The 24931-nt window shown below is 44.5% G+C and overlaps 1 protein-coding gene and 1 pseudogene across 13 annotated transcripts in view; both read left to right on the forward strand.

The window, feature by feature from the left end:
- The window catches only part of FHIT (fragile histidine triad diadenosine triphosphatase), a 1225929-nt gene that overhangs the window by 987279 nt on the left and 213719 nt on the right, over nucleotides 1-24931 (forward strand). The gene's annotated exons all lie outside the window — the stretch shown is intronic.
- LOC136643476 (5S ribosomal RNA) lies at nucleotides 1833-1949 on the forward strand (annotated as a pseudogene).

A 24931-nucleotide genomic window follows, 5' to 3' on the forward strand; every position in this document is an offset into this window, starting at 1 on the left:
TCCAGTGCGCGAAGCCTGTGTCAAGTAGATATGGAGGACAGACTGTTACCCACGCAGCAAATCCCCCCTCTCCACGTTGCTGAAATGGTCCAATGGAAAGGCAGAAGCCAATATGGTTGGTCGCAGGAGTTGCCAGAACGTGACTGTGTTCAGCCATGAACTGCCTCAGGGACTCCAGCTCTGGATTTTGCCTCGAAGTTGACTCCTGAAGCCTTTTCCATAACTGGATGTAGCCACAAGGCAGTGGAGGTTTGGGATCAGAGTTTTCCTTCTCTCAGATGAGCTGCCTTCCCAGGCTGATGAGTCCCATCTACCCGGTGGCTGTTTAGTCACCTCTTACGACAAGTACAGCCAAACTGAGGGCCTATTCTTATCCCCAGCCCCCAGGGGTGAGTTTGAAATTACTTGAACTAGAATGTATATTTGAGCACCTCATAATGCTTTCAGCCCAATCTTATCCTGTGCTGGAACAGGCAGACCAGCTGGTCTACGCTCTATCCAGCACAGGATAGGAGGTGGATGCCGTGCAACTAAGAGTAAGGGGATTTATTTCCCCTTACCCCGTGTTGTGCAGCAGCCATCCCTATGAATCTGTTCCAGTGAAATCGCTGGCACAGGTCTGATCAGCCCAGACTACGTGCCGCCTAAGTGTCAGAGGCCAGTCCCACCCCCTTCCCGGGCCCGGCCCTCCCTCCGCCCTCCCTCCCTCCCTCTGCTCCAAAATGGCCAACCTGTTCCTTGGGGAGCATCTTCTAACTGAGAATACTCTCGGGTTAAAAATACCTAAGATCATCCAGGAAACAGTTTGAAAACTTCTGGCACATGATGATTGATAAGTTGACTTTTGGTTTGCAAGAATATGTAATATTTGATAGAATTTGAAACATGACATCTAATGGTCTCTTCTCTGACAGCTTTTGCTAGGTAACATGGAATGGCAATTAATATTTGACAGCTGATTGCCAGCCTCTGAGCTTGGTGGCACATCATACGTCCATCCTGCTGAGGCTAAGCAAGCTTGGGTCTGGTCAGTGCCTGGATGAGAGACCATTTGGGAGCCCAGTTTGTGATCTCTTGGCTTCTGTGGATGAAAAGCTGGATGTAAATGAAATAAGTAAATGTTCATACTCTCTGGGAACATAATGTTCTCCAGATAGCGGTCCAGGGACCAGAAGTACATGTTGCTGTTTAAATGGAGCCTCTCAAGTCCCCTAATAAGTCTGACGCAAGCAATAACAGCTTCACAATAATGAAGTGTATGCATTCAGGCATAGTACTACACATATCTACATAAGGGTGCCCTTTGGGACAGAAAGGTGGGGAATGAATGAATGAAATGTACATCTTATTTACAGAAGAAAAGAGATACAAGATAACAATGCAGAATATCCTACGGTCAGACCTTTTTCCATACTTGCAGAACTGGCCCATCCATGTGGTTGACTGAGGCAGTCATGTCAGGCAGCAGATTGGCATGAGGTGCCCCCCCTTCACTCACCAACTCACCTTCATTGCTGCTCCTTCTCCCCCTACTTACTGGATTGGAAATAGAAGAGAGGGACAGAGTGTGTGTGAAGGACTGAAGAGTGGTGAACTGGAGGGTCCAACAGAGTGCTAGCCCACCACTCTCCTGCCTTCCACAGTTCTGCTTTCTCTCCCTCTTTCTTTTCCAACTCTGTGAATGGGTGAAAATGAGCCTGATGCATCATCAGATAAGGGGGGTGGCATTCGGCGCACTGTCTCAGAAGAAGTCTGTTCCTTGGGGAACATATTGTAATGCTTGTGTCTTGGTCTACACTTAAATTGCAATTTGTTTGGGTCAGTGAGACCAGGGCAGCAACTGTTACCCTGCACATGCCCAATCTTGTCTGATCTTGGAAGCTAAGCAGGGTCAGGCCTGGTTAGTACTTGGATGGGAGACCGCCTGGGAATACCAGGTGCTGTAGGCTTGTACCATAGTCTTTGGAGACTGAAGGTTGCCAACCAATCCAATCCAATCCAATCCAGTGAGACCAGATAAAATTGTCCCAGGGCTGGATCTGATATAGAATCATAGAGTTGGAAGGGACCTACAAGGTCATCTAATCCAACCACCTGCCTGTAGCAGGAAATCCTCCTAGAGCATCTCCAGCAGGTGCCAGTTGAGCCTCTGCAGTTAAGATCTCCACTGAGATCTCCAGTGAAGAAGAATCCACCACCTCCCTTGGCAATCTGTGCCACTATCAAACCACTCTTACTATCAAGAATTTCCTTGTTAGTCATCAGTTGGCCATTTGTGTAGTCTCTTCTGGAGCCTGCCAAAATCAAAATAATTGAGCATTTAAATGTTGTATTAAAGATGGGAGAGTTGAATGGTGCATGTGAAATGTTTCCTTGAAAGCTTGAGTGCTGAAATAGAAAAATGTGCCGAATGGCAAATTTTGGAAACCCTCTTATCAGGACTGTTGTGAGGTGGGCTGGTGAGATGAACGGCGAATTGGCCACTGAGAAATTAGATTCTATAATACTGGCTTGCAAGTGCAGGACTCCTTTGATCAAGAGCATGGGAATCAATGTGATTTGGAAAATCCTATCCTTGGAAGTCACAGAATTTTTTCTTTGACAAAAAGCAGTTGAAAGCTGTGGCCCAAAGGTAGGTGAGTTTAATTGTTTGCCCCACTGTGATTTCCTAAATTGCTCCTCTGAAGCTGCTATTTCCTGCAGGGAAGGAAACTTGGGGGGGGGGGCAGATTTTCCCTCTGTAGCCAGTAGCTATTTCTTTGGGGTCTTGGATCAGGCGCACAGCATTAGAACCTGCTCCACCTTCAGCATGGTCTCAATCCAAATGAAGCCCTCCCCAACATGGCTGGCTTAAAAAAAAAATAATTTTTTTTTTAAAGAGGTCCAACTTTAGAACCCTCACATCACATCTAGTTTTTCCCTAAGGAGTTACACTTTCTACTCTTATTCCCACCAAAGATCCCACCAAAGATCACTCGATAAGAACATGCACACATACAAATATTCTAAAATGTTTGTCTTTGTTGACTCTCATCTAGACTTTGCTAAGGTAAGATCTTTTGCATCCGTTTTTGCAGCTAATAGTTTTTTTTGCTCCACAACCATTCTTGCAAATACCTTATATTATAGCCTTCTCTCTGGGAAATGTAAAAAGCCTCCATATGCGAAAGAATTCCCAATTTACGGACTATTGTGCAGTTCTCGGCTATAAATCTTTTATTAGCAAGTAACTTCAAGGCTGGAATCTTATTTCTATGGGTTATTTTTCAATAGCCTTCCCCCAAGAAGAGTATTTGATTTAATGGCAACATCACATGGGTTATAATGTTGACCCAATTATTCTGCTGCATTTATTTTGCTACCAATTTCTTACCAGGCTCCTGATTGGAGAAAAAGTAAGAACAACTGTTAAATAGTCTAAGCAGTGGTTCCCAAAGTGGGGGGGGGGTCACAACCCACCATTGGGAACCAAAACTGGGCCATTCCCCGTTAAAGGGAATGGCCCAGTAATGGGTGTCCTGACAGCGCCTCAGCGATCACTGTGCTGCGGGAACCTAGGGGCTTTCCCCCTTATCTGGGGGGTCATGCTGGCCTTGGGGAGAGTCCGAGAGGCCTGCAGCCCCCCTCCACAGCCCTCCCCAATGCTGAAAATCACACCATTTGGGAATCGGTGTGCACTTCCGGTTTTCATGCAAAAGATGAAAGTGCTATCCTCAAATGGAGCAATTTTCAGCATTGGGGAGGCCCACGGAGGGGGCTGCAGGCCTCTTGAATCCTCCCCAAGGCCAGCATGACTCCCCAGGTAAGGGGGAAAGTCCTGGCTTCCCACAGTACCACAATCACTGTGGTGCTGTTGGGACATCCCTCCTGCCCCCACAAACACTCACCAGAGATTCCAAGTAGGGACTTTTAGACTTTTTGGTTCAAGTAGGGTTTTGGGAATGCTGGCCTCAGCAAACACAGTCTGCCTCACTTCCAGATGAGAACCCCAAAGTGTGACTTTTGCACCTGGCAACTGAGCTGTCTTTGGGCATTTTTCAAGTTGGTGGAAGCTACTAACATAGTCTTGCCCAGGGTGACATGGAACATGTGCAAAGTTTCCAGAGTATTTTGTGAAGAGGTGAAAATACCTTTAAAGTAGACATCCATAAGGACTAGAAATGTACCCCCCTCCCCAAAACCAGAGCTGACAGGGCAAAACTGATGCCATTTTTTGAATCAGCGCCCCAAATATATCCAAGACTTTCAAAGCACCAGAAGAATTTTTGTTGTTGCTGTTGGGCAGTAAAATAAACCAAAGCTGGAGAAACATGGCAATAGTTGTATGCAGAGAAACAACAAAGTGCAAGACAGAAACAAGGTGCATGTCATCTAGGGTTACTGTCATCTAGTCGGAATAAGGCCAGGCAGGGAGCCAAACTGTGGGAGGAATTGACAAGGAATAAAAAGAAATTTGTTAGTCAAATTTGGGAATGGAAAATGACAGTGCTTGATTCATATTGAAGTTTGAGAAGACAAAGAGACAGATTAAAACAGGAACACCAAGTTATTTTACTGGAAAAGAAAGTGAAATACCAACATCACCAATGGACTCAGAAACAGAAAGAACAGGGCGAGAGGATTCCCGAGCAAAGTTGATAAAATCCTCTTGGCTTTGCAAGGTTTAGCTTTAAAAAATGAGCAAGTAGCCTTGTGGAAACAGCAAGAAGAGTTGGTGAAAGAAGGAGTAAGGGAACTGGGCACTGTGTCCTAAGAGCCTGTTGAGACCGCCCAGCTCCCAGCCTTCCACCAGTCCCCCCATAGGGGAGAAGACTCTCGTGTTCCAGGCTGGGCAAAACAAACCCCGATCTCGCTGCTTACATTTTGCCATCAGCAGTGTGGCTAAATATTATGACAGTGGGCCTGGTAATTAATACCAAAAATCTGAACGGGACAAAATCTGAATTACTGTAAATTGTGCCTGAAACAAGTTAACGGCCTTCACCTTTTTTGTTATCAAAGTTGTCACTGGGATGCAGGTCACATGATTCACATGTTGCAAATGGAGAGCTTGCATTCTAATTTGCCCAGGGCTGCATAATGAGCTTGCAGGGTGTCTCTTCGCCTCCCTGCGCCAGCCCCAACATTCCGTTCAGCCCACAGGTGTATACATTTGATCCCTGTTGCGTATATGCACAGTTGGGAAGACATGGCTTTACTGTTTGTTCTCATAGGCTCTTGCATCTGCTTGAACCATTTCTGCCCAATGTTGCATATATGCAACAGGGACCAAATGTATACACCTGTGAGCCGGGCAAAAATGGGCTAAATAAACTAGCTTGTTGAACCCAACTGAGTCAAAGGCTTTCTTTGCATCAATCAATCAATCAATCAATCAATCAATCAATCAATCAATCAATCAATCAATCAATCAATCCCATGATTTGTTTCTGAAATAAATATCAGGCACAATTTACATCTCATTGTCAATTATACTCTTGATTAGCTCTGTTCTTCCAGATTTCTGTACGTAGCAGTAGTGCCACCTTAAAGAGGCACAAAGCTTCCTATGATCGATATGTACAAACTTTCTGGGATGTTATTTCGTCTCTTTATTTACTTTCAAAGTTAAAAAAAAAAACTGTTATGTGCACATCTAGCATTTTTGCTTTGTGCACATGTCAGCACTATGTGTATGACTCCCCCCCCCCCAAATTAAATAACCACAATCAATCCACAGTACCAGGAGAAAGGAGCATGTAATATAAAGGAAGAAGTACACAAAGAATAGTACCAGGATTTCAAGGGCAGTGATGGTTAAGAGCTGGTGCCTTACCTGCTTGCCAGTGCTTTAGCCAAGACCATATCTGTACTTGTGTGGGGCCAAAAATAAAAAAAGGCCTAATGGATGCAGCCCAAGGTGCAACATAGAGCTGATGAAATTTTGTGTGTATTAAGCCTTTCTAGACTGAGACCTCTATCTTTTACAGTACATGGCATAAAACTGTGGAACAAAAGAGACGGCAGGAAATGCACTATGTTAAAAAAATTTATTATTTATCAATGGTGATGACGACGACGATGATGATGTGAACTTCTAGCCCATCCCATTGCTGAGGCTCCTGATAGGTAAAAGATAAAACTCAAACTTCAAAATAGTAAACATCAATATGGACTGTTACCCTGCACATTCCTGATCTCATCTGATCTTGGAAGCTAAGCAGGGTCAGGCCTGGTTAGTACTTGGATGGGAGACTGCCTGGGAATACCGGGTGCTGTAGGCTTATACCATAGTCTTTCGAGACTGAAGGTTGCCAACCACCAATATGGACAAAACTCTTATTCCCAATTAAAGGCAAGTACATCCAGCTCAGGTGCAAGTTTCCAGCACTTTCAGATGTTGCCTTAGGTGGGCCAGGTCAGCGGCCCCAGATTAACAATGTCCTGAGTCAGTAAACTGGCTGCCTTTAATGAGCTAAAAATACCACCAGTTTCTCCAAATACTTTTTGATTCTTGAATGTCTTATGTGCCCTTGACAGCTTCTCAGAATTCAGGGAAGACAGGGCATATTATCAGTTGCCTAGCTGGCCAGGGCCGGAGGGGTTCATGCCCCTACCCACTGTTGATTTCTGCTGTCTCTGCTGGGGGTCAGATGCAAGGAAGCGCACCAGGATGCAGTTATCTTGTTATCTGGTGTGCTCCCTGGGACATTTGGTGGGCCGCTGTGAGATACAGGAAGCTGGACTAGATGGGCCTATGGCCTGATCCCGTGTGGCTGTTCTTGTGTTCTTATGGGGTGTGACAGTACCTACTTGGCAGTGCATGGAGGCGCTTTGAAATGGGTTCCAGATAATTCTTCCTGCTACTTATCACCCAAACATGCCAAATACAATTGCTTATCTTAAAATCATAGATTTTGTCATGCATGATAAAAGTATCACATGGAAAAAGAGAACATCTTCTTATACCTATTGAAGAATTTGCATGTGTTTTACGGCCCAAGCCTCTCACTCCCGCTGATGCAGCAACATGAAAATGGCTACTGTTGCATCCTATGGTGGGGGGCAGTTGTGGAGGTCTCAAGGGTAAACCTCCACAACTCTTAGAAACTACTTGATCTATATGCTGTTTTTATTAACTATAAGCAATAGTCTTTCAGTGACAGATCCTTTCCCTTTTCCCCTTCAGCAGAGTTCTTGTACACATGGAACATTTCTTAGCAGAACCAGATATGTAAGGACTATGACCACTTGATAATTTAATGCTCTGATTACTACCGTTGACAAAGGAGAGTTCCTTCAAAATCTCTACATAGTTAAAATTCAAGGTTGTCCTAGTGCAAACATGACGTATATATCATTAAAAAAAAAAACAATGGATGTGAGCTAAGTGACATTAATTGTATTAAAATGTCTGAATGAGCTGAGTGCTGTCAAAATATGAGATGTATTTTCATTGCTGCCCAGAAGCAGCATGGAAGGTGCTGACTGCAATTCAGAGGGCATGATTTGCTCTCCGGATCCAGTGCTTGGGTTTTCTGAATTATGTCCTAAGCTGCAAGGCTTCCAAGATTCTTCTCCTCTGAATTTGTCTCTAGATTTTGGAGTTCCAATGTGCTGGTCTTGTTTCTGAAATGAATCCTATGCATGAGCAAGCCTGCATTTTTAAAAATTATTATTTTGAGTTTTGTACAAAGACCTGTGCATATGAGATGGCTGTTTTTTTCCCCCCAGTTCCTTGAGTTCATTTGTGTCTTTTCCCACATGCACACATGTGCATGGATGAAGCACTGCGAAATCAGCAAGCTGGATGTGATTCTGAATGTGATTGCAGCAAGATTCTTTTTTTTTTTTTTGCCATTTTATCAATTATTATATGCACATTCATTGAGTACATTTACTCATCGAGGCCCATCTGAGCCCAATCACCACATAAAGTAGAACACAGATCCTTCCATCTCACTCAAAACATTGTGCACAAGTTAGCGCTCTGCTACCCGACTAATCTTGGTTGCTCCCTTACTCCCTGACTGCTGCTATGGGTCAAGTCTGAGTTGATCCGTGCAGGTGGATTAGACCTGGGAAGGGAGCCAGGATTTGGCAGGTGCTGCCCACCCCACCCCATGCCCAACCCACTCTGCTGCCCAACCCACCTCTTCCCGGGCCCGATCCTCCTATCCCCCCCTGCCTCACATGCATTCCACCAGTGCTAAGAGCCTGTTGGATTGGGCTGCCCATCAGCTAATACGTAATGCAGAAACAAAAGATATGAATCTTACAATATGAGCGCCAGAAACTGTTGATTGACTACATCATTTATCTAAACTGACAGATAATTAGGGGAAAAAAATTCATAAACTATGTGCAACAACTGAAATCAAGGATGAATAATTCTCCTGTCCCTTGACACTTTCATATAGTTACAGAGAGGAGACTTCTTTACCTCAGGCTACCAATAATTCTCTTCTTTCTATCATGCTTTAGGATTGAGGCTTGGAGTGTCTTGTCAGCTGTCAGCATCTCTGTTCTTGTCTGCTCAGCATATCCTATGTATCTGTGGAATCAATGAAATTGCCAGATAGAATCAAATAATTATAGAGTTGGAATCCTCCTGGAGCATGTCCAGCAGGTGCTTGTCAAGCCTCTGTTGAAGATCTCCAGCGAGAGAGAGTCCACCACCTCCCTCGGCAATCTGTTCCACTGCCAAACCCCCCTTACCATCAAGAATTTTTTCCTGATCTGCAACGGGAATCTCCTCTCTTGCCATTTATACCCACAAGATCTAGTTCTACTCTCAGAGGCAGTTGAGAGAGTATATAATAGAGTATATAATTGTCTCCCATATAACAGAGACAAATTTGTTCTCAACTGACTCTGAAAGTAGAACTAGATTCGGAACTAGATCTAGTAGAACTAGATTTTTGCCTTTTGGAAAAGAATATTATTATAATGAATATTTGCATGCTGCTTTCAGTAATATCCCTTTACTCTTTAATTCTTATATTGACTCCCTTCCTACTAGAAAGTCCTGTGCTGGAACCTGCTATTGAGCACCCTTTCCCCCTTTTAAAACTAACAGCCCAATCCTATTCAGCACTAACAGGGCCGCACGGCCTATGCTGTATCCAGCACTAAAACTGGACAGGCTGGATGTCTCTTTAGGGTAAGGGAACATTTGTTCCCTTACCCCGTGTTGAGCCCAAGCATGCCCAATGGGGCTATTTGGATCTGCACCCAGGCCTGAACCGCCCCTCCCTCTGCCCCTACACCACCTGACACAGCACCTGCCTGCTCCAGTGACCATCAGGCAGTTTAGAGCACTGGTGGGATAGCGCAGACCTTCCCACCAGCACTGTCTACTTGCAAATCATTGCCAACTTGCTTTATGGCTGTTGCGCCGGCTCTTGCAAAAGTTAGAATTGGGCTGTAAGAATAATAAGGGATTGATCTGAGCGTCCCGCTTTGAGGCAGGCTGTGCAGCATGGCCTTTCCCAGTTTGAAGAGACACTTGGCCAACAGTCTGAGGCTAAGAGGCAAAGAAGGAAGGCTCATAGCCAGGGAGACAGACCAGGGACAGACTGCACTTGCTCCCGGTGTGGAAGGGATTGTCACTCCCGAATTGGCCTTTTCAGCCACACTAGACGCTGTTCCAGAACCACCATTCAGAGCGCGATACCATAGTCTTTCGAGACTGAAGGTTGCCAACATGATCTGGATCCACACCATGGTGTGGAGAAAAGGGGCTCTAATCATTTGCCCTAACCTGATCCAGAGGCTTTATTTTAGACCAAAACAAATAAACAAATAAATAAGCACACCAGCTTTAATGTCATGTTCAGCATAACTTCCCAGTTGGGCCCTAATGTTGCCTGTTCACCAAAGTGAGTCTGCGAAAGGCAGCTCCCAAAGATCTGCAAACATCAGATGTAAGTGGAAAGGTCCCTGCTCCATTCTGCAATTTCGTGGACTGCATGTTAAAAAAGAAACAACACACTCTTGCACCAAAGGCTAGGGTCCAATTATACCATATTGCCGGATACTGCTACAGAATAGGCCCAGAGAAAATTCTGAGAATTTATTAGGTTCTAATAAACTCCCTTCAGTGCACACACATTCAATATCTTCCATTAACATTAATGAGAGTTATGCATGCATCCTGGGGTGAATGGGGACTCTGTTTTATTTCTTTCCCTTGTTTTTAGTCTTAAATCTTATCCCGCCGCCCGAGCCACAGAGCATACATGCCTTCCCACTGCTTGCTTATTTGCTCAGCTTTAATATATACAGCTGGAATTTAGCCTTCTTGCATAGCAAAGGGCATAAATTAAAGGGGGAGGAGACAAGTGAGGAGAGAATCTGCTTAAACAGGATTTGTGGACTTGTAAAGGAACCTGAGAGATATGTAAATGAAAGAATTAATGGATTACTATTGATTACCAGTAGGATCTAATGAAATCATAAATATCCCCTCAAACAATTACTTGCTTCATATTATTAAATTATCAGATCCATAACTAGTTTTGAAGCTTAGGCTCTAAGGCTTAAATAAAGCGCTCGGGGGAGTAGAGGAATGTTTGGGAATATAGGGCGGCAGAGGCAGTGCCTCGGTAGAGAAATTTATGATTTAATTTGCTGCGTAATCTAATTGAGAATAACTATTGTATTTCTTTAAAAAGAGAGAGCAACTGCTTTGATTAGATTTCAGTTGTCGGGGAGTAAATACAAAATATTGACCGGTTTACAGTTTATCCAGAGAGTGCTAAAGAGAAAAGTATATTGGTTCCTACGGGTCATGATATCACTTACTCCCCATGACATCTCGCCTGCAAAATGTGCTCCGTTTTTTTTCTTTTGTGTGTAGCATGTTTCACTGTGCAGTATTGCTGGTATGTGTCCAGCCATGGAGCCAGTGGGTTAAATGTCTGACTCATGGAGGAGGGTGATGAAGAAGGGAGATAATAAAAGTTAGTCCTTCATTGTAACATCAACAGAGTTACTTTATACAACACAGAACTGAAGTGCATTTATGGCCTCCTTCCACTGTCGCACCTCACCTGTTGCTGAACCATTCTGACCCAGGCTGGCAAAATTTTGGACCAGGAAGTGATGTCATCACGTCAGTGTCAGTGATGACACTAGGAAGTGGTGTCATTGCATCAATGTCCTGAATATGCCACCTTTCTGCCTGCCACATTTCTCACTTTCAATCCTAATACCATAACTATGTAAGCACATTATACTTTTTTTTGCCATATATTGAATATAGCAGCTTCTACTAGCTGCTCTTCTAGTACTCATCAACATGGAAGTGTTGCTGGCATAAAAGGAGAAAATCTTATTCAAATGTGAACTGACAGGAAGGGAGGCAAATGGGCCTACAAGGGCTTGCAGAGTGGACTAGGGCTGGATCCAAATGACTAAGCAACTGGTTCTGAGTGCGCAAGATGGCTTTGGACTTCCACCCACCATGCCATCTTGTAAACCACTTTTTAATTAAGTAACTGGTGCTATAGTATAGAGAGGTGGGAACAGGACTGCTCAAAGACATAAAATGAAAGTTGTTATTGGACTCCCAAAGACCCCGCTGCACCAAAAGTAACCCGTAAGTACTGGCCATGGATAGACCATTGCTATCACAGACCATTCACAGACCATTGCTAATGTGTACTATGCAATAATATATAGTAGTATAGGTCTCAATCTTACTACATGCTCAAAAGTGCAGTCGAATCTGGTTTGCTGGTAGAACTTTAGAATGCAGTTTCAGTTGTTTTACATATATTCTAGATTTGGTCCAAATGCTTAGAAGTATATGTTTTTGTGGTGGGTCTGAAGTTGATGGCTGAATACCTTATCTAAATTTAGAAACTCCTAAGAAATATAGGTTCACCAATCATATAAATAATTCCATTTTTTTTAAAGGAAGTTAAATTCTCGATGTTGTAATTGTGGTAATTGTACAACGGAACAGACAGACGCATTTCCATAGGGATCCAATGACAGCTTGAAAAACCCAATTGGGAAATGATAAATTGCCACTAACTGTTGCAATTATCCCTTGACATTCAGTACTGAAACTTGTCTAAATTTTGCTAAAAGTTTATATATATCTCTGCAGAAGCACGCGTGGCCTCTGGGAAACCAAGCACCTTAGGAACAAAGTGCCAGGTAAGGCACTGCGAGTTTAGCCTTGGTGCAAAGAGAGGGAGAAGGCAAGTGGACCTCTGTGTTTTCGGAGAAGGAGAGGAAGGACTTTCTGAGTTGTGAAGAGGAGGAGGACTTAAACCTTTAATCCTTAAATCGTAAACGCCATTTACATTAAGGAAGGGATAGAATCCAGCAAAGTAGAGATTGAAGGAGGGTCCGACTCCACCATAGAATCTCTGTGGGTTAAATTACTGGGCCTGAGACGCGATGTAATACTGGGGGCGTACTGTCCTCCAGACCAGAAATCGGAAGGGGACCTTGAAATGAGGATACAGAGCAGGGAGGTGACAAGAAGGGACAGGGTTGTAATCATGGGGGACTTCAATTATCCTCATATTGACTGGGTCAATTTGTGTTCTGGTCACGAAGAGCAGACCAGATTTCTTGACATGTTAAATGACTGTGCCTTAGAGCAGCTAGTCATGGAGCCCACCAGAGGACAGGTGACTCTGGATTTAATATTGTGTGGTACTCAGGACCTGGTTAGAGATGTCAGTGTTACTGAGCCGTTGGGGAACAGTGATCATGCTGCGATCCGTTTCAACATGCACTTCAGGGGAAGAATACTGGGCAAATCTTTAACAAAAACCCTTGACTTCCGATGAGCGGACTTCCCTCAAATGAGGAGGCTGGTTAGAAGGAGGTTGAAAGGAAAGGTAAAAAGAGTCCAATCTCTCCAGAGTGCACAGAGGCTGCTTAAAACAACAGTTATAGAGGCCCAACGGAAGAGTATACCGCAAAGGAAGAAGGGCTCGACTAAGTCCAGGAGGGTGCCCGCCTGGCTAACGAACCAAATTAGAGAGGCCGTAAAGGGCAAGGAAGCTTCCTTCCATAAATGGAAGTTTTGCCCTAATGAGGAGAATAAAAAGGAACATAAAATGTGGCAAAAGAAATGTAAGAAGGTGATACGGGAGGCCAAGAGAGACTATGAGGAATGCATGGCCAGCAACATTAAAGAAAATAATAAAAGCTTCTTCAAATATGTTAGAAGCAGGAAACCCGCCAGAGAAGCGCTTGGCCCTCTGGATGGTGAGGGAGGTAAAGGGGAGCTAAAAGGAGACTTAGAGATGGCAGAGAAATTAAATGAGTTCTTTGCATCTGTCTTCACGGCAGAAGACCTCGGGCAAATATCACTGCCCGAACGGCCCCTCCTGACCAAGGAATTAATAAAATTAATTAAAACCAAAACTAATTAATTAAATTAATTAATTAATAAAAACTAGATAGAGATTGAAAGAGAAGGTGTTTCAGACCTCATTGATAAATTAAAGATCAATAAGTCACTGGGCCCTGATGGCATCCACCCAAGAGTTATTAAGGAATTAAAGAATGAAGTTGCTGATCTCTTGACTAAAATATGCAACTTGTCCCTCAAAACGACCACGGTGCCAGAGGATTGGAGGATAGCAAATGTCATACCAATCTTTAAAAAGGGAGAGAGGGGGACCTGGGAAACTATAGGCCAGTCAGCCTAACATCTGTACCGGGTAAGATGGTGGAATGCCTCATCAAAGATAGAATCTCAAAACACATAGACGAACAGGCCTTGCTGAGGGAGAATCAGCATGGCTTCTGTAAGGGTAAGTCTTGCCTCACAAACCTTTTAGAATTCTTTGAAAAGGTCAACAGGCATGTGGATGCAGGAGAACCCATGGACATTATATATCTGGACTTTCAGAAGGCGTTTGACACAGTCCCTCACCAAAGGCTACTGAAAAAACTCCACAGTCAGGAAATTAGAGGGCGGGTCCTCTCCTGGATTGAGAACTGGTTGAAGACCAGGAAACAGAGAGTGGGTGTCAATGGGCAATTTTCACAATGGAGAGAAGTGAAAAACAGTGTGCCCCAAGGATCTGTCTTGGGACTGGTGCTCTTCAACCTCTTCATAAATGACCTGGATATAGGGGTGAGCAGTGAGGTGGCTAAGTTTGCATACAACACCAAACTTTTCCGAGTGGTGAAGACTAGACATGATTGGGAGGAGCTCCAGAAGAATCTCTCCAAACTGGCAGAATGGGCAGCAAAATGGCAGATGCTTTTCAATGTAAGTAAGTGTAAAGTAATGCACATTGGGGCAAAAAATCAAAACTTCACATATAGGCTAATGGGTTCTGAGCTGTCTGTGACATATCAGGAGAGAGATCTTGGGGTGGTGGTGGACAGGTTGATAAAAGTGTCGACCCAATGTGCAGCGGCAGTGAAGAAGGCTGATGCTATGCTTGGGATCATTAGAAAAGTTATTGAGAACAAAACGGCTAATATTATAATGCCATCATACAAATCGATGGTAAGGCCACACCTGGAGTACTGTGTCCAGTTCTGGTCACCACATCTCAAAAAGGACACAGTGGAAGGACAAGATGAGCCGCTGTGAGATACAGGAAGCTGGACTAGATGGGCCTGTGGCCTGATCCAGTGGGGCTGTTCTTATGTTCTTACACACACACACACACACACACACACACACGAGAGAGAGAGAGAGAGAGAAAGCCTTAATAAATTAGCCATAGTCTCAGTGAAGAACTAAAGAGACTACAGAAAATTAATATTTATTTTCTCCCATTGCGATAGCAGCCTTTGTTAAGAAATGTCTGAAAGCCAAGACGAGTTTGTTAGACAAATTAGAATGTTAATTGCAGACCTAATTGATTATACTTAGCATGTTCATTAGGTTAAGGGAGGGTATGAGTAAACTCTCAAGGTCATTACAGTAATAGATACGGGAGGCATGTAATTTGTGATAAGCCAGTTTGCGAGCATCTAATTGCTCATTCATGGCAACATGTCTGCCACTTTCAACTCCCCAAACACCTCTTTGTCCAATTTATTTAGCACCCTTTAATATTCCAGGGTTAGATTTACTGAGGAGGTGGGGAGGAAGCTAAGCGCCAGCATCCAGATGGCTGCAAAATGCTAACCTCTGTAGCCCCGAAGCAGACTTTTTTTGCAGTGAAAACATGGAAGTTTGTGAGCCAGTCTCACCCAAAAAGACTGGTGAGACTTTCCCGTTGAAGAACCGACAGGCGTCCCTAGGATAATGAGTGAACAAATACCCTTTGTGGAAAGGAAGGTGTGGCTTCACAAATTGCACAGATTAATCAAACATTTGCTGACCTTGTTGCTTGAAAGGACACCCTGTTCCAGGCATTTCTTCTTTAATTAGCAAATTCATGTCCTCCCCCCCCCAACCTCCGGGCGGAGGTAAATTTGTGGAATTATCCAGATCTTCTGCTTAATTCAAGCAAGAGCCACGATGGATACCCATTCCAAACCCCGAATTTTTCAATTTGGACGTAACAAATGTTGCAAGTTTGTCTCAGGCCAATTATTATGCAAATTAAACAAATTATGGAAATGGGACATTGTTATGATATGAAAGCCAGCTTTGATTTATTAGGTATAAGGTCGGTTTGGTTTCAGTGGGAGCGACAGCATCTTACTTGAAACCATGCTGCCCATGGTTGCTTGACCTCAGTCACAGGGTGTGTAAAAGGGGCTGCTTCAGTCCTACTTATAGAAATAGCGCAGTTGTAAAGGGGAAGGAGAATGGGTGCATGTGGGATATTTGCCATCAGTTTTCAGAGGCATGCTAATTGGGAACATAAGGAGCTGTTTTTTAATGGAGTCAGATCACTGGTCTATCTAGGTCAGTGTTGTCTATGCTAAACAGGAACGGTTCTCTGGAGTTTCAGGCAGAGGACGTCCATGCCTCCATACCTCCTGAGTCCCACCGCAAATGCCTCTTTTGTGCATGCACACACATCCTGTGGATAAAGGGGGCGGGTGAGCAAATGGACCAGTGTGCCCTGGTCCCCCTTCCTTTTAGTTACCAAGAAAGCAGCGTGCAGCCTCCCTGCTCCTTGCTGCTTCTGTTTGAAATGAATGGTAGCAATGCATTCTGGGAGTCCAGCATGCAGTACTCCTGCGCATTGTGAAGAGAAGCAGTGTGGAGCAGGGAAGATGCATGGTTCGCTCTTCATAAGTAAAGGCAAGAGTGGGGTGGACTCCAGATCATTTCTCTCTGTCTACTTTGTGCTTCATTAAGCACCAAGTAGGTGGGGAGAAGGTTTGTAAAGCTGCAGCAGGTTTTAATTTTTCTTCCCCCCCCTTCTCCGCCTCCCAGCAACATTGGCGCAGGAAAGGGGACTGCCACTGCTGTGATCCTCTGCCGACTTACTCTGAGCAAACCATAAGTGGAATGTCCAGTAGAGTGGCAGGTTGGAAACAGTGGCAGACAGATGGGGTAGGGGCTTGTTGGCCCTCTAAGGGTGTCCAAAGGTGCCGCTCCACACTGCCATTTCAGGTTGTTTCATTGCAAGACTTGCCCTGGTTTGGGGCAGGGATTCTTCCCAGTCCTACCTAGAAATGCCAAGTACTTAAACTCAGACTTTACGTGAAAAACACTGCTCTGTCACTGAGCTCCAGCTAGAACAGCAGACAAGGGAAATCCTTCAGCCTGATCCCCTGAGCTCCATCTCAGGCTCTCTCTTTAGAGACAACTTTGCCTAAACCCTCTTCTCCAGGAAGCTATAGAAGGACATCCCCATATATGGCAAAAGTTGGCCTCAATTGTTGGCTTCCTTTCTATTAGAGCTTTGGTGGTGAACATCTGAAGTGAAGTATCTGCAAAGAATTATAACTCCTGCTACAATATCAAGTCTCACCCTCTTGGTTTCACTCTTTCAGTTTTCCCAGAATGACCAGAATATTCCATAACCTTAGAAATCTGGCTAAACTGGGGACATGATGCACTTTTGAACCAACTATTTACCTTTATTTTTGGCACCTATGTCTGTCTATATTCTCTGTAACATTTCATGCATCTAGGGAAGTGGATCCTGCTTTGCAGAAGTTTAAGCTATAATAGCTCTGTTACCTCTTAAAGAATCAACCCTTGATTCTGTCATGTGACAACTCCTTGATTCAGAGGAGCAGAGCTCCTCCAGTCCTGCTTCACTCCAATTCCACTCCCTCCCCTGGCACATCTCCTCTCTGCCCTCTTCCTCCTGCCTCCCCCTGTCCTGGAATGCTTCCTCCCCACCTCCCCCCACACCCCCACCAACCTCTCCACCATCTGGCAGTTTGGGCAGCCATGGAGTGGCGGAGCAGCAGCGGTCCACCAGCACTAGCCCAGCACCAGCTGGCGTTGAGCTAGCACTGGCGCTGAGGGCTGCAGAGGTGCCTTATGGCACATTTGCAACACTCGGCGCAGGCGGAGGACTGGCTGTAAGAATGCAGGATTGGGCTCTCTGTTATCTGTGTTGCAGTAGGCTAACAGGACTACTCACCTCAATTTTTTCCAGCAGATGCTCAATAATTTGGCACTATTGTACCTGGTCTCTGACATTTTCTGTTACCATGAGTGGAAGTCAGAGGGTGAGGGGAAGAGACCTGAGCTTCTCAAGAGCACAGCAACTGTTACCCTGCACATGCCTGATCTCATCTGATCTTGGAAGCTAAGCAGGGTCAGGCCTGGTTAGATGGGAGACCACCTGGGAATACTGGGTACTGTAGGCTTATACCATAGTCTTTCAAGACTGAAGGTTGCCAATCAACCAAACTTCTCAAGAGCCAGCTGTTCCAGAAGTTCCTGTGTCTTTCTTCAGTAAATACAGAGCTGCCATCTCATCGTCTTCCTTCCTGTCAACCTTCCAATTAGAGATCACCTCTCCTTATTTCTTCCACAGGAGGTGAAAAACACCTTGATTATGAGGTGCCAAGGGGCAGTTTTACCCTGGTCCACAGTTCAAGTCTGCAGCCAGCCACAGTAACTAATTAACTCTTCCTAATGAGAGTGTGGGGATTCCTGCTTCCTGTCCTTGAGGGCAAGAACAGACCGGTGGATGGAGGGATTCTCTTCACCTAGAAAAGACCCTGGTGACCCCATCCTCACCTGAAAAGTTTCAATCCCTGATGAGCCAACTTGTATTCTGTTGACCTGTTATGCAAACACAGTGCCATCTGTCACACAGCAGCCCTCTCGGTTACAGAACATAAACCAAACCAGGGAGAGACGCCAAAATAATTTAGGGAGCCGACAAGTTTAAAGGAGGACTTGGTAAATATAATGTGGAATTATGAGCTTTATTAATCACTGGCACCTGCAAGCATTTAAAGGGAGATGCCATTCTTCATCACGCTCCTGCTTGCTTTCCTTTCCTGCAAGTGGCAAGGAGATCACTCCTGGTTTTTGGAGGAAGCATTTTTTTTTTTAGCAGGGGGAGAGTAACTGGCCCATCTCACCCCAGCAGTGTCTGTTCTAGTGGCTGTCTACTGGTGTTCTTTTGGCATCTTTTTAGATTGTGAGCCCTTTTGGGACAGGGAGCCATTTAGTTATTTGATTGTTCTCTGTAAACCGCTTTGTGAACTTTTAGTTGAAAAGCGGTATATAAATACTGTTAATAATTAATAATAATTAAAAGAACTCAAACAAGGCCAGGCACTATTCCCGTATCTCAGGGCTGCACTGTGGCTGCTTTGGCTCTGGAAAGTTGGATAGGATTCAGCCCCTAGGGAAGTACATATCACCCACTTGAGGAATGTTGTGATCATCTGATCAAAATTCTTTGGCTGCCTGCAAAATTCTTTGAACCTTTTTCCTGAGCAGGAACCACTACAATTACCTCAAAATGTTGTTTTAGAATGTTTTTCTACATTTGGGGGGGGAGGGGAAGCTTCAGGTCACACATGTTCCTGCATCAAGAGCACTTAGTTTCACACAACCTGTGTCCTGGTGCCCCCCCTGCCCCTGGCATTCTGAGGTAGCCTGATTTTAGAAGTAAGTTACCTCAGAATGCCAGATGCAAGGGAGGGCACTAGGACGCTGGTTGTGTCTTATTGTCTTGTGGGCCATTTGAGATACAGGAAGCCGGACTAGATGGGACTTTGGCCTGATCCAGCAGGGCTCTTCTTATGTTCTTATGTCACTGTTTCTAGCCACTGAATGGCTAAATGTGACACACACACACACACACACACACACACACACACACAGATGCTGCCCTCCATGGATGGCGGCAGGAGTGCCCTTTGGCTGGATGCATCCTGCACAAGGCATGGAATTAGGCTGGTCTGGTGCCTGAGGGATAGACAAAGGTAAAGGGACTGAACTAGTTTTAGAAAAGAAAAAAAAAAAACAGAGAGAAAGGTAAGATAGGAGAAGGAAAACTGGAAAAAGAGAGACTGAAAAGGGGGGGACAGAAGGGAGAGGAAAACCAAGGGATGGATTGGAGAGAGAGAGAGAGAGAGAGAGATTTGGAGGACAAAATGAGCAGAAAAGCATGTACTAAAAGATACATTCACCACCTGTATGTCCATAAAAGCAAATAAATAAGTTATTTTAAGTATGAGCTGGATACTGCAACATTTTGTGTATCACCCCCTTGTGTGCATGTGTATGTACAATGTGCATAGCGCATGTGCATACATGTTTATTTCAGGATTTGGTTTTCCCCCAAAGGTTACAATTTGCTCTAAGTATTCAGTAATAAAACCCATAAAAAGTATTTAACTCACACTTGTATTCAGAAGGCAGCCTTAAGTCTAGGGGTGGTTCTAGAACAGAGACGTTGTGATTCCTGGTGCACGTGCTCTCCTGCTGACATTTTTCCTCCTTCTAAATTCCGAGTGCGACTCATTGCGTGATACGCTGCTCTTTAGCTGCATCTCTTAAACAGATGTCAAATAATTAATTAAGAGTTTCCAGCTGAGCTTTTCCCACTGGCCTATATCTTTGCTAATTCCCCTCCTTTTTCATTAAGAAAGACAAATTCCATCAAATTATTGGAAATTATGTAGGTCATTATCACAAATGGAACGGCAATTAAATTCATTTTGCACACTGGAGAACGAAAGGATGGTTATCTTGCAATAATATCGGCGTTAGCCTGGCTCCGTTTGGTCGTACTCGTTTCTCAGACATGTTCTTACTGTTAGCCCTAGTGACGATACTGAATTCTTCCAGCCAAGCTATTTGATCCTGAACGCATTCAAGAATTATGGCCATCTTTTGAGATGTCCACCAAATGGTGAGGATGTATGTAGAAGTATGGTCGTAAAGGTGGGCTATACTGAGTGGGCGAGGAGAAGTGCAAGCTCTAACTTCTCTTCCCCGTAGATTTTGCCATACTTTGGGCCCTACCTCATTAATCTTTCTCCATTAGAACCCTTGCCTCTGTACAATGCCTTACCTGCACCCTGATCACACCTGCTTCTTTTTTTCCTTCCTCTTTGCAATCAGTTTCACTGTGGTCATGTTAACCCTTGTGGTAATGTTAATTACAGGATGACTATGAATTCATTCAGATCTCGAAGAATGTGAATCAAATCTTGTTCCTCTCTCTACATTGGAGGATGCGAGTTGGTGTTGGAGTTGGAGGATGTGAGTTGGTGGACTATTGGCAGAGAAGGGGAGGACAGGCATAGAGAGGATCAGTGTGGGGTTTGGGGCTGCCAGGAGGTGTGTCAGGGGAGGATAGTGGGCAGATACAAACTGCTGATATCCTTTGCTCCTTGCCAAGTATGCCGGATCCTAGCCCCATTTCTGGCCTGGGGCAGCTCTGGGGTGCTTGGATTTGTGCCAGCAATTTAGGTGGCACAGATCCAAGTAGATCCACTAGGGCTGCTGCTGCTCTTCCCAAGGTAAGGGGAAAAGTTTCCCCTTGCCTCAAGTCAAGCCTCAGACAGCCCCAAATTTGAGCTGGATACAGTGCAGGCCCACCGGCCTGCCTGTTCCAGTTCAAGTTAGGAGTGGGCTGTAAATACAATGCTGTACATCTTTCCTTTTAGTGTGTTATACATGGACACAAAGAGTTTATTTGAAAAGAAAGAGAGAGAGAGAGAGAGAGAGCGAGAGAGAGCCAAATGAATAAATGGCCATAATTGTAAACTCTTTCTAAGGTCATCATTTCTAATGAATTTTTCATTAAAGTAAAAACATAGTCACCAGAAAATTTCAGTTTGTATTAATTAATTCTGCTGAAAATCTACAGCCAATTCAATGTGATGTCCGTTAGAAAAATGACTGAATAAGCTTCCAGCGCTGCTATTGTTCCAACTTGCCAATGAATTACTTAAGCGTCATTTGTTAAACTGGTTTAGTCAATAAAACCCTTTAGTTGTTTCTCAAAATGTGACCATTATTTCCAGATAATGTATATCTAATTCTCTCTTCACTTGGGTCTATCTGCATGGGCTCGACAGAGTGGCTTATTATTAATTGGCTCTTTATAGGGTATTAGCCAGGAAGGATCATGATGCTGTAATAAGGAAAAGTCCACAAAGATAAAATGCTCTGATTAAGGAGCAAAGCTGAGTAGTAAGCATTTCCTGAAAACAGATTACAATCCAGTAAATGGGAACTTATTTCCCCCATGCCCATGCATGAAATTTCTGAGAAAGAATGGCATTCTTCATTTACAAAGGAAATATCCTTTGTCTCTCTTAAATTCTTGATGGGAAGATCCAGCCCCTCTCTGGGCCCACTGGCTCCCTCCTGCACAGAGAACAACGTGCCGGCATACATAAGAGGATAATTCAAACCTCTCATTCTTATAATCAGTGTATAACTGTTTTAAAAGAAGGATGGTCAGGTCCTCCATGACTAAGCTTCTTGGAGCCAGACAACCCCAATCTCAATGTCACAGTGCTAACTTCAACTGTTTCTGGCTCAGATGAACCTGGCCAGAGTGACCCTTGCTTTCACCACCTCATGATTGGATTACTGCAACATGGTCTTTTTTTGGGGGGGGGGGGGGCTGCCCTTGAAGACTCTTTGGAAGCTTCAGATGGTTCCAGATGCAGCTGCCCTGGTCTTGACCAAGCAAGGCTTTATGGCAATGCTTTGCCTCTGTTGGTACAGCTTTGCTGGTTACCAGCTTGCTTACCAACATGATTCAACATTCTGATTGTAAAGCCCTTTATGCCTAGATCCAAATACCTGAAGGACTAACTTCTTTCATAGGAAGAACAAGCCTACTTGTTTGTTAAGATCTGGGAAGGAAGCTTTTTTTACGCCCGTTCTGTAGCCAGGTTGATGGTAATGTGCTAGAAGGCCTTCTCAGTGGTGCCTCCCCCCCCCCCCACTGAACTCCCAACCACTTAATGCGTGCCTGACTTTCTCCCAGCCAGTTTTTCACCAGGGATTTTAAGCCTTTCAGCAGGTGCTTGGACTGTCTTGATTTGGCTGCCCCCTCTCTTTTGATTCTGCAAGATGACTCAAGAAAATGTATGTACTCTTTATAGTATCAAACGTTATATGCTATAAGTCACACTTTTCCTGCATAGGGTGTACACAGAATCAGTTGCTTGATCCAGCTAATCAGTTAGTTAATGAATTAGACCAAGTACTCCAAATGTTCCCCATTGGCAGCCATACACCGCTAACATGGTTGACTAAAGTATCTGCAGACATCCACCAACACACGTACTGGGACGGTTCCACACATCTTTCTTTGTTTCCCTTTGATGTTCCAGTGTTGCAGGTTTTCTGCAAAGAACTATGTACGAATTTGAGCTCATGAAAATGTGTGAACATTTTTGAGATACCCCGTATTTGCTTTGGTTCAAGTGTGTTTGTTTTATTTTTAAGTCTCCTTGGCCAAGGGTCTCCTTCAGAAGCAGGTTGTCTGCCAGCAGTGGCTTTACCCAGGGATTGGGGCGTTGTTCTGGGGCCTCAAATGATTGAATGGGGAGGGGGTTACTTCACCCAGCGTCCTCCACCACTCATCAAAGCTGTCCCTCCTTGGCTAAGTTGTCTGCACAGCACCCCTGCTTGTCCCCAAGCAGCGTGTCTGGCCATCCTTGTCACTGGCCGCAGCTAGCCCTAAATAGCTTCCACCCTGGGGTCAGCTCCTCTCCCTCCAGCTCAGCCCACTCTCTGGCTCACTGTAAAGAGCCTCAGCTGTCACAGGCAGTTCTTTGCCCTCAGCCATCCCTGGCCACTCGCTGTTGCTCCAGGCCCTCGCCCTAGGGAGGGAATATTGGGAATACTGTAAGGGAATATTCCCTTCTAGGGAATATTGGTCTCTGGACCATACAATGCTGCTGCTTAACATCAAGTTGGGGAACGAATAATACTCCTGTTAGTCAGGAGTTAGTCCTGGCATGTGTGATAGGGACCAGGTTGGGTGACAATGAGGGGGTTAATCAGTTCCAACTTTGCCAACAGGTTTCCATGAGCAGTAGCAAGCAAGGTCTGGAGGCCAGGAGGAATCCTTCTCCCCACTCAGGTTCTCTGTCTAGCATTCACCTGATTTCGAATCTGTGCACCTGGTTATAGGTGACCAAGACAAGGTCAATGATAAGGATTCTGCTTGTGTATTATCTACCCTGTTGCTCAACAATGGGCGGTCCTGAGTTGGTGGGGATGATCTCTCCCAGGCCAGTGATTCTGAGGGAATCTGGTGGATTACAGCATCCATTCCAAGACCCTCCAGCATGCAGCATCTCAGGATTTTGTGGCCTCTATTATAAATACGGGCCTTTTGGGATATAAATTGCTAGCAATTGGGATATATCCCAATATATATCCCAATATATACTTAGCAATTGCTAAATTGGGATATAGCAATTGCTATATTGCTATATAAATTGTGTTATATAAGAATAACACAATGACATCTTTAGTCATGTCATGAGAAATTGGAGACATTTAACTATGTTTTTAGGATGAAGTCAGTTTTTAATACCAGCCTTTCACTTCCTCTTTAAAATGTGGTAATGTATGCATTGCATACCGAGAGACTGGCAAACTTAAAATAGAATGAGAATCACCAGATTTTAGTTTTATTTTGCAATTTCATGCATGAACTGCTAACGTACTATCCTCACAGAGCCTGATTCCTGATGGAAAAGCTAGAGTTGAAAAAGAGCAATTTCCATAGGTTTGGTCACTCTTCCACCCGTACATTTTAGTTGGATGCAAGTTTATTTTTTAAAAGTTGTTAATTTTGGGAACATTAAAAAAAATGTGTATAAGAAACTAGATGTGAAACTATCTACATCTGTGATACTTGTGTGGAAAACCCTGGCCTCTGAGCGGCCCGCTTGGAGGCAGGCTGTGCAGCATGGCCTTTCCCAGTTTGAAGAGACACTTGGCCAACAGTCTGAGGCAAAGAGGCAAAGAAGGAAGGCCCATAGCCAGGGAGAAAGACCAGGGACAGACTGCACTTGCTCCCAGTGTGGAAGGGATTGTCACTCCTGAATCTGCCTTTTCAGCCACACTAGACGCTGTTCCAGAACCACCATTCAGAGCGCGATACCATAGTCTTTCAAGACTGAAGGTTGCCAACATGATACTTGTGTGAATGATAACCAGAGAGCTGGATATATTTTGCCACTTTGGAAGACCATGTTATGTGGGGATCTCATACCACCATGTACACAGTCCTGCATGATGGGAAAAATCAATTGCACGAATTTGCCCTATGACATGGAGTATCTATTGTTTATTTGATGGTGTTAGGTCAGTTGTTCTCAAACATTTTTCAGTGGCAGCTTGACCTATTGGGCCACTGTCCGTGGCTCCCCATTAGGTCTGCAATTCTATACACTGTATAGGGCGGTAGGTTTTTCATGAAGATTCTGTGGCTCCCTTTGCTGGTTGTTGCAGTTCTGTGGGGAGCCACAGCTAAGAGTTGGGGAACCACTGGTGATAAGATATATGAGTAAAGAGGCTCCTGTTACAAAGAATCCAGGGCCCAATCCTATCCAATTTTCCAGCACCGGTGCAGCCGCAATGCAGCCC

Source organism: Tiliqua scincoides, chromosome 2 (genome assembly GCF_035046505.1).
Source record: "Tiliqua scincoides isolate rTilSci1 chromosome 2, rTilSci1.hap2, whole genome shotgun sequence".
NCBI lineage: Eukaryota > Metazoa > Chordata > Lepidosauria > Squamata > Scincidae > Tiliqua > Tiliqua scincoides.